At 39.1% G+C, this 9,683-nt stretch overlaps 1 protein-coding gene across 5 annotated transcripts in view; it reads right to left on the reverse strand.

The window, feature by feature from the left end:
* The window catches only part of LOC116384637 (plasma membrane calcium-transporting ATPase 1-like), a 95,450-nt gene extending 94,749 nt beyond the window's left edge, over window positions 1-701 (reverse strand). For 4 of the 5 annotated variants that reach the window (XM_031849520.1, XM_031849490.1, XM_031849499.1 and 1 more), the window contains exon 1: window positions 48-700. The gene's annotated coding sequence lies outside the window, so the exon portion shown is untranslated. Of the gene's footprint in view, window positions 1-47 lie in introns of all 5 variants that reach the window. The other variant, XM_031849481.1, reaches the window with a different exon arrangement.
* Between the last annotated feature and the right edge of the window lie 8,982 nt (window positions 702-9,683).

Consider the following 9,683-nt stretch of genomic DNA (forward strand, 5'->3'; position numbering starts at 1 on the left):
ATATATACATATATACATACACACACAACAAAATCAATAGACGTTACCTCCACTCGAGGTGTCCTTGTCCAAATCACGTCCTGCGGTTGGTGTCGTCTTGGCAGTTTTAGAGGGGTTTGTCCATTTCTCTCAGCAGGGCTCCAACTTGACAACTGCAGTGGTGGAAATTTGATTGACAGACCCGGATGGTGAAGAAAAAAGATCTTCAACGTCCCTTTTGTTCCGACGTTTTAAACCAGTTTATTTGACAGTAGCATCAGCTCTCTGGTCCTGCAGCGGCAAACCCCCCCCCCCCCCACCCCCCCACCAACCAAGAGAGGAAGGAAACAAATCCAGAGAATCAGTCAGAAATCAATCCGGTTCAAAAGGGAGAAATAAAACTGCCCCTTTCTCTCTCGCTCTCTCTCTCTCTCTCTCTCTCTCTCCTCTAATATAAATCAGAGGAGGGTTAAAGGTAACAAAGAGCAGATCCAGTCAAGGAGGACTGGAGGGGTCAGGCACATTCAAACAGTCGACCAGAGGAAAGACCCAAAAGTCCGGGTCGGCGTCTTTTCCTGGCTAGGAAAGGAGGGGAGAAACTGAGAGAGAGGGAAGTGAACTAGTGCTTAGTAGAGACCGCGAGAGAGGGAGGGACCAGCCCGGGATTACCCAGTTTTTAAGGTGGATCTATGAATTAATTAGGTAATCGGGCAGAAACTGAGTTCCCCCTCGGTACCGAGAACATCAGCCTCAGGGTGAGGATCCATGAAGAAGATCTGGAAACTTGAGAGGAAGAATCCTCCGAGAAGAAGGAAAGGAAACACACATCTGGAGCGATGTATGGAGGCTCATTACTGCCCACTGCAGTTCATTAATACATAGTAGGCTATGTCCAGATTTTATTGTTTTTATTGTCAGGGGAATAACAATAAAAAATGTTCGAATACATTGAGAAAAAAATCATTATACCTCAAGATTGAAATCAGATATTTCAAGAATAAAGTCATCATATTTTCAGAAATATTTCCAGGTTAGTTTTTAAAATATTTCTAGATTAAGTTCCCGTAATAATCTTTCAAAAAATATTTTGACATATTATGAAATATTTTTTAAAATAAAAAAATAAGCCCATTTACGCAGACAAATGAATTAACAGATGACAAGTATGGACTGCTGAAAATATCACTAAATATCAATGAAAATGTCACACACTTATGACAAATATAGTTTATGATGATTGTGACTTAGTACCTTATAATTTCGACAAAGTCACAATTTAATTTTGTATTTAATACTTCAAATAAAACGGTAAATGTGTTTCTTTTATTATTTAGCTACCTACAGTTTAAACTAAAACACTTTAATTCAACTATACAATAACAAATATCAAATATAATCTCAGCTGAGTCCGATAACAAAAAGTCTACCTTGAATAGCGATGTATTGAATATTGTGTATCTTGATATGTATTAAACCTTCAGAGACCAACAGATACTTGTCCTTTTTAAACATTTTATAGGTTGATGGTTTGTTTAACGTTTTTTTTGTTTGTTAGCTGCTGTTCTGGTAAAAACCTGCAAAACAACTCCTATGATATGATCGAAGCCTTTTAATATGTAGCGATTCAGAGCAAAGGTCACATCATTATCAGTAAGAGATGAAGATTATACTTTGCTGAGACTGTTTGTGCTCAAAAATGGTGATTTTATTTTTTCTGGTCCAACTGCAGAACACGAACAAAGAATCTGAAAAGAAATTTCTCTCTGACTGCCAACTGGCCACTCAATCAGCTCTGCCTCCTACGCTATGCTAATGACAGAGAGGCAGAGAGGTGGTTAAAGCTGCCATTTAACAGCACAGTGCTTCACTCGCAACACAAACCCACTGCAGAAGAAGGAGAGCTACTGATTCTCATCACTGATCCTAAAGTCACCGTCAGTCACCACCAACCACAGCTGCTCATCCTCACAACTGTATTTTACATACAGTCCTCTTTAGATACTGTTTCTGCAGTAAGTACAAGAAACATCAACGTACTTTACTGTTCAACACATCCTTCTCAAGATGATGTTTACATGGGATTAAATGCTGTAGTTTATATTTTGCAATATGTAATATATTATTAAAATGTCTGCCTGAATTACATTAATATCTGTTCTTTTTTATTGTGTATTTTGAAAGGGTTCACGATTTGAGAGGACCTAAAAATATTGATATTTTTAAATGGAAACTGAAAACAATGTAGTTTCATAGTCTTTGTGGTTTTATTATTTTGTATTGTTCTATAATCATTTCTTCAATCAAAGTTACTCTATTGTTTTATCGTAGATCATTATGAATCATCTTATTCTATTTTATTGTATTTACTTTGTACTTTCTTATCATTCCAAGTGTTGTCAATGGCTTGTAAAGCACGTTAAAGTGCATTTGATTTGTTAAAAAGGTCCTATATAAATAAAGTTTGATTGATTAATTGAAGTTCTTCAACCAGAAAGAAAAAAAAGAGCTCATATAAGTGAAATGCATGAAGGTGGTTATGTATACTTTCCATATTAATAGTATTATAACAAAATATGAATGTTAATTTCCTGTATTATTAATGCAATGAGACGTAATACTGTTTTTGGCCACATGGGAGCAGCAGAAACAAGCTGTAAACACAACATTGACATATTATCTCCATGTAAGTTGGATATACGGTGAATCCGTTAGCAAACTGTGATTTATTTACACATCCAGCAGATACAGAGCAGCATTATCATTTAGAAATATATCATTTAAAGTAGATTGCACTCTCTTTTAGCTCTGTTTTTGGTCTCCACCAACTCCTGAGTTGCTTAATGTTGCACGATGTTCACCAGCTGGTCTCTAACTTTGTCGGCCATTTGGTGCTGAGCAGGTAGAGTTCACTGAGTTTGAGTGCTGAAAAACATCTGCTTGTCAATTAAAAAAATGTTTCCTCATAAAATAATTCAGATGTATTTGATGCTGCAACAAAGTACATAAACATAATCTCTAGGACAGGTGGTAATTTCATCGTCTGTCTCCACAATCACCAGTTCAGATTCAATTATTTACGTTGCCGTTTAGGAGGATTTCCAGTCATAAGATACTTTGTAAATCTGACCTCAGAGGGGTCCCACCGCTCATTAGTGGATGTTCACCATGCTGCCATCTGGCAACAGATACACAAATATCAGCTGTCTTCAGATTTCAAAGTATCTTCTTCCCTCAGAGACTCCTCAACTTCATCTATAATATAGTGTTGCCTTTTTCCTCATGAAGCAAAATGGGACTACACTACATCTGTTTTGCACAATCCAGTGTTGTACAAAGACAATAAAGAAAAAACTTGAACCTTCAGTGTTTTGCAGACTGTTGGCTCTTCAATGCACACGACTGGTCACCTCTGTTATCGATGCTTTGGGTTACAGTTGGTTCAAGTTGTTAGCGGTTCATAGTTGGGAAAAGCTTGCTTAGGTCTTAAGACGGCAGATGGTGAAATGTGAACAAAGCACAGAAGAGATTTAAATAGTTGAATAGTTTCTACAGTCAGCTCACAGAGATTCTCATCATTTGTTTGTAAAAGTTGTGAGTTAACTTCTAAAGTCAGCTCAGACAGTTGGCTCCCAATTTATTATAAATAATAATAATCTAATCTAATATATAACAGTATAACAGTCACAGGGGACATTACTTTCACTCAAGTATCAGTTTGCAGTGTATTTGTACTTTCCCCAAAGTAAAGGATCTGTTTCCTGAGTTGATGTAACATTTAGACCCCTCCACCCACATTGGGCCGTCTCAGGACCCACCTGTCTGATTCGCTGCAGTCCTTCTCCTCCCCTCCTCAACACACTGTTGTCACAACACGCCTGTGTATCTATTGTCAATACATCACTGCCGAAGTCTGTCCGACAAATGAAAAGGCAGGAGAGGAGCCCGACATTTAATCTGAAGAGATGCTGACCACAAAGACTGAGGAGACAGAGACCGACGGACGTCCACCAAACTTTAAATAAACTGCAGGAGATAAAACATTAAGAGGAAACTCGTGTGATCAGGGTTTAGATGTTTGGTGTGTTCCATCTGTTGTCCCAAAAACACACCAGGTGACGACCATGAAATCAGCTTTATTTATTAATTTATTATAGAGGGTGATGATTCAATCTCAGAAACCATCGGTCTGAGGACGGATAAGCCTCTGGAGGTAAGGTCATGTATTTCTTGGGTTCACGGTGTAGCCGGCGGATATCAGGACTAAGACTTCATTTTACTGCTCATTGCTTGGAGTCCAATTAGTAGCTTGAGATGAGTTGAGAGACGGCACGTACGACCGGATTGTTTCACAAGTAGTCAGTTTACAAGATCACTTTTAAACCAATAAAGATCTAAATCATCGGCAGACGATAGCTGGAAGATTTCCCAGATTACATTTTGGCCGATGCGTTCTGCTTCTTTTGCTTGTTTACCGGCATTCAACCAAAGACTGCTCCGACGTGACGGGTCAGCCAAGGACCTGATTGGTGCGTCACCCAATCCGACTGTCCAATGACGAGAAGGGACACTATAGGCTGGAGTATAAAGGCCGGGCCGAGGTTTCACTTGGGGCGGGCTGTTGTTACTCAAGCACGCCACCTGTACCTCATGACTGACTGCACAGTGTCTTTGTTGTAAATTTGTAGGTACTAGTCAAACCCAGGGGATTGGGTTCCCTTTAGTGTCAGGTTCTATAAAACTGCTCTGCTGCCCATTTTTGTTAACTCCAATTCCCCTATGTTTAACTAAATAAATCCTACATCTTTCATTTTGTTTAATTAAAACCATAAAACATCCGGTTTATGTAACTTCCTCGTCCGTAAAGGAGCCGGGTCGTACCACAATACGACTCAGACTACAAACGGAAATCAGAACGCATCTTATCCCAAAATCTTGTCTCGTTGCCTTCAGATTCTGCATATGAATGTTTAAAGAGATTACTGAACATTTGATAGAAACCTAAAGGCACAATGAAAAGGAATTCCTTTAAAAAACATTGGAAAGACTGATACAGAAATCCTCACTTATGACCCACTATAGTGTTTGTGTCTGCAGAGATGCTGCCCACTGCCTGTATTTTCATATTTTGCTGTGTTTGGGGCTTTTCTGGGCGTCATCCTCTTTAAAAAAAACGTAGCGACCATCCGAGAGGAAGCTACAAAAATGGCGCACACAGCACACAAAAAATGCAAATAATCAAACAAAGCTCGTTCCAAACCGAGAGTGAATCTGGGGTTGTTCAGCCGGGACCAACTCTGAATGTGATGTAATTAGTAGAGAAACCTACAAATTGTGCCTTAAATGAACTGTTGGTTTGATGAGAACTTTTAATGGCGGAGAAACAGCTCCATCTTTTTGAAATGATTTATCTAATTATTTTAAATACTCATTCAAGCGTTGGGAGACTTGCTCTGTTTGTCCTGATACACATTGTTTTGTTTCTAAAAATCGACCACAATCATGAAAATAAGAGGCTGAAAAAAATACCTGGGTGTTTACCTGAGACTGACATTGCCACTAATTCTAAGAGTTTCTCCTAAGTTGATCGGTTAGAAGCTACTTTTAGCCTAAAGATGGGTTGTGAATGAGGGCTCTTGATCCGTAACCTCAACCGTCCAAAGCATTTATTTAGTTTCTGGAGGCGTTCCAGAGCCTGGAGGGAGAGTGTCCTGAGAGACTCGGTTCAGGGCAAAAGAGTCACCTCTCCATCTGTTCATGGCTTCAGAGGCAGCAGGAGCTCACACACACATACACACATGTACACACACACTTGAAATTCCCCCAAAATGTATTTTGACAGCCACAGTAGCATCTCTATATCTATTTTCTGAGAGACGTTGCATCCAACTGCAATGAAAAATACGATGTCTTTCTGTTGTCTTGGACCACTTAGATCCTTTTCTGAAGCACAAAAGGCAACAAACACTACAGCGTAGAAATACTCTTACATTAAAAGTCCTGCATTCAAAATCGTATTCACTAAAAGTATGGAAGTATTAGCATCAAATTAAAGTACTGAAAGTATTCATTATCCAGAACGGGACATTTCACAATCATATTTATGTTACTGGATTGTAATTATAGATGCATTAATGTGTTCATCACTTTAACGTTGCAGCTGGAAAAGGTGGAGATCATTTGAACTGCTTTATATACTGCTGGGCAGCTTAGCCTATAATGATATATCATAATTTAATAGTGGATTTAATGTTTTGAAATCTACAAAGTACCTGGTAACTAAAGCTTTAATGGCGACACAGAATATAAAGTAGCTTAAAATGGAAATATTCAAGTAAAGTACAAGTACTTCCAAATTGAAGTTAAGTACATTCCAACACTGCTATTCACTCAGTGGTTTCCTCTTCAGTACATGTGACCAGTCCCACCAGTCTCGTGAACATCTGTTACGACTCACTTTGTTTTATTAACTCTATTTTAAGTTGTTTTCCCCCCCTCTGTCTTTAAGTCTGTTCCTCTCACTTCCTTCTTTCAGTGGAAATGAAACTTGTAGCTTGAACTCCTCCTTCCACACCAACAACATAACCAGAACATTATTACATATGTGTGAATGATTCCATTAAAGAAAAGCGTTACTGGTGGAAATCCTTGTGTTAAAAAGAGCTCAGTGCAGCACAGAGTGAAGCGGGATGCTGACTGATCTTCTGTCTGCAGTGTAATAGCATCATAGATCACCGTGTGGTGTGTTATTGGTGCTTCTGCCCTCCAGTTTCACAGAAACGAAAGAGTGATTCCACCTGCAGAGTTACTGCTTCACTGAGCAGCTGTGGCTGAAGTTTGACGGAGGCAGGACTTTTAAACTTCCTGTTTTGTATTTCGCTTGGTGGCTATGAAGGCTTCACAGAGAGAAATGTGTCAATAACTGTGAAGTGACTTCTCGTGAAGTTTGGTTCTGGGTCCTCGGAGGATAGACAGTCTTTACTGAACCTGTAAATGTTTCCAGACTGACTTCTTTATAAGAAGACTAACGTTTCCACGCCAAGTTCACGTTCATCAGTCAATCAGATTAGAGACTCATATTTAAATAATCTCTTAATAATTTAAGAGTGAGAGTCTCTGATCTGTTAGACTCAAATGAAGACGCACGCGTCGAAACATCACTCTCCTATTAAGTTTGTTACCGAAAACTCATGATAGAAAAAAGCTCATGATGTAATAATCAGCGTAAGTTACATAATGAGAAAATTATTAAATCATAAATTAAGCAAAGAAATGTTGGAAAATGTAATAAATGCAGCACATGGTGTAATAATTGCAGCAGGAATGCTCCCTCGCGAGGACGGTTTTTCCGATCACGGATGTTCTGTGCGCTCGTATCACGTGCACGTTACTGGTTTTTATGAGCGCGGGTTTTTGAGACTAATTAAATGTTGTATTGAAGCAACTTGAATCATTATGTATGGAACAATTATTTCGCCCAGTATAAGGAATTCAGCATAATCTCTGTAAAGGTTCTCTTTTGTTACACATTCAAGACGCCTCATTGGGAACTGATTGATGAAATTATCTTCTAGAGCAAACAGACAAGAACTGCTTTAAATGAAGGATTCCACTTGTAAAACTAGAGGGGCTCTTACTTTAAGTGTAAAGAATCTTTACACTATGTTCTGCATTTGATTTTATTACACTATGTTACATTTATTACAACATTCAACATCTTGCTTGCTTAATCTATTATGTAATAATTCTCATAGTGTAATAACGTGTGACATTATGCACAAACATGTTTTAAATGAGCAACAGACTGCTGACCAACTTCACTGTCGATTGCAGAGAGTTTAAGTACCGAGACAACGACGTGTAATGTAGCATCGAACCAGAAGTGCAAAAAGCAGTGAAGTGCAGGGAAATGTGCATATAGTGATAATATTAATGATAAACAGGAAGGGTCTGAGCAAATGAATATGTTAAGATACAAACAGTACGAACATGTGCAGCAAGTATGCAAGTATGAGTTGGTAAAGTGGTGAATGGTGATTTCATAGTTTACAGATTAACATTTTATTTGAGTTAAGAGAAATTTATGCACAACAAAACGCCTTCTGAAATTCCCTCAATGGAACAAAACAAGTGTCCTTGGCCTGTACGATGGTCACTCAGGAACCATCGAGTGTTCACTATGACGAAGTGAACGAGGGAACGAGTGAGCGACTTCAGACGCATCCTTGGTGAGCAGAATATATTCAGAAAGGTTAATAGTGATGAAAAAGGTTGTAAAAAAGCAGAACTGTCCTTGAATGCTCCGTAGTAATGCGTCCACATTTCAAAATAACATGTTAACTCTTCAGCTGGAGGCTCTCATCTCAGATGTGGGAGTTTTCTGTGAAAATGTGCGGGAAGCCAAATCAAATTCAGTGATTAAATCATGATCTAATCATTGATCAGCAGTCCTGCTGGAACGCGGTGCAGCTTTTTCGAGAGAAACTTTTCAGCATTAATGTTAATTATGAAATGGAGGCTGCGATTCAAATCCATCGTGCTTATGTAACGCTGTGACTTCCTGGGGTCAGGATCCACCTACACTGCAGCGATCTGACAACACACAGCATTTAGACAACTACTTGAGGTGGAAACACATAAATCTCTCCATATATGCACTGACAAGGGTGACTGGATGTTGTATCCATGGATACCTTCTCACGTAATCTGTATTATTTTTATCACAAAGGCTTTTTCTGGGGCTTTTTCTTCTCCCAAGCCTCCTGCTAACATGATGTACACAGATTCAGTTTCTATATGTGAAGGAACCAAAAAGGAACAGGCTCGATAACACAGAGAGAGGCTTTATTCTTTATCAACAGTCCATTTATCTGGTGCACAAGTCAGTGATACGGTTTCCATTTGTTTGGTTTCTCTTTGGCAGCAGATGTGAACAGAAGTGACGACTACAGTCTTTCACCTGCTTTGTGGATGAGTTCCTGGATCTGAATGTGCATCAGGTTGTGACACTAAATACAAGCTCCAGGTTATTTCAGAAGTCGGCTGCAGGTCAGTCGTTATTATTTCACTACTGCATCTTTATAGAGCAGCGCAACCATAGAGCAAACCTCTGCTGCTACACTAGCAACAAAGTGAGGCTGTACACGGGAGTGTTTTGAGATACACGCTGAACCCAGTCGCCACAACAAAACAAATTAAAGATCAGCAAAATGCAGAAATCACTAAAAACTTTCATTCTCTCTACTGACCAGCAGGGGGCGACTCCTCCAGATGCTAAAAGAAGTCAGATTGTATGGAAGTCTATGAGAAAATGACTCTACTTCTCTCTTGATTTATTACCTCAGTAAACATTGTAAACATGAGTTCATGGTCTCAATCTCTAGTTTCAAGTCTTCTTCAATACAGCATGATGTTCATTTAGTAAATTATGGTCAATTTAGAGTCAAACAGACCATAAAGCAGAGTATGCTTTAGGGCGGGGCTACTGTGATTGACAGGTTGCTGTTGCTACTAGAGCTGTATACGACGTCTCTACGTCACTCCTCTGCATTCCAATTATGGTCATTTCTGTTCATTGGCTGCAAAAAAACAACATAGCGAAAAGTTCCCTCGAAACGTTATTGCCGATGCAGTTTGGTTGTATGGGAACACAATCAGGCTGAAATGTGGACGTTGACATGCTAACATGCTCACAATAGCGATGGTAA

The sequence above is a fragment of the Anarrhichthys ocellatus genome, unplaced genomic scaffold (assembly GCF_004355925.1).
Source record: "Anarrhichthys ocellatus isolate YVR2014 unplaced genomic scaffold, GSC_Weel_1.0 scaffold1, whole genome shotgun sequence".
In the NCBI taxonomy this organism is placed as follows: domain Eukaryota; kingdom Metazoa; phylum Chordata; class Actinopteri; order Perciformes; family Anarhichadidae; genus Anarrhichthys; species Anarrhichthys ocellatus.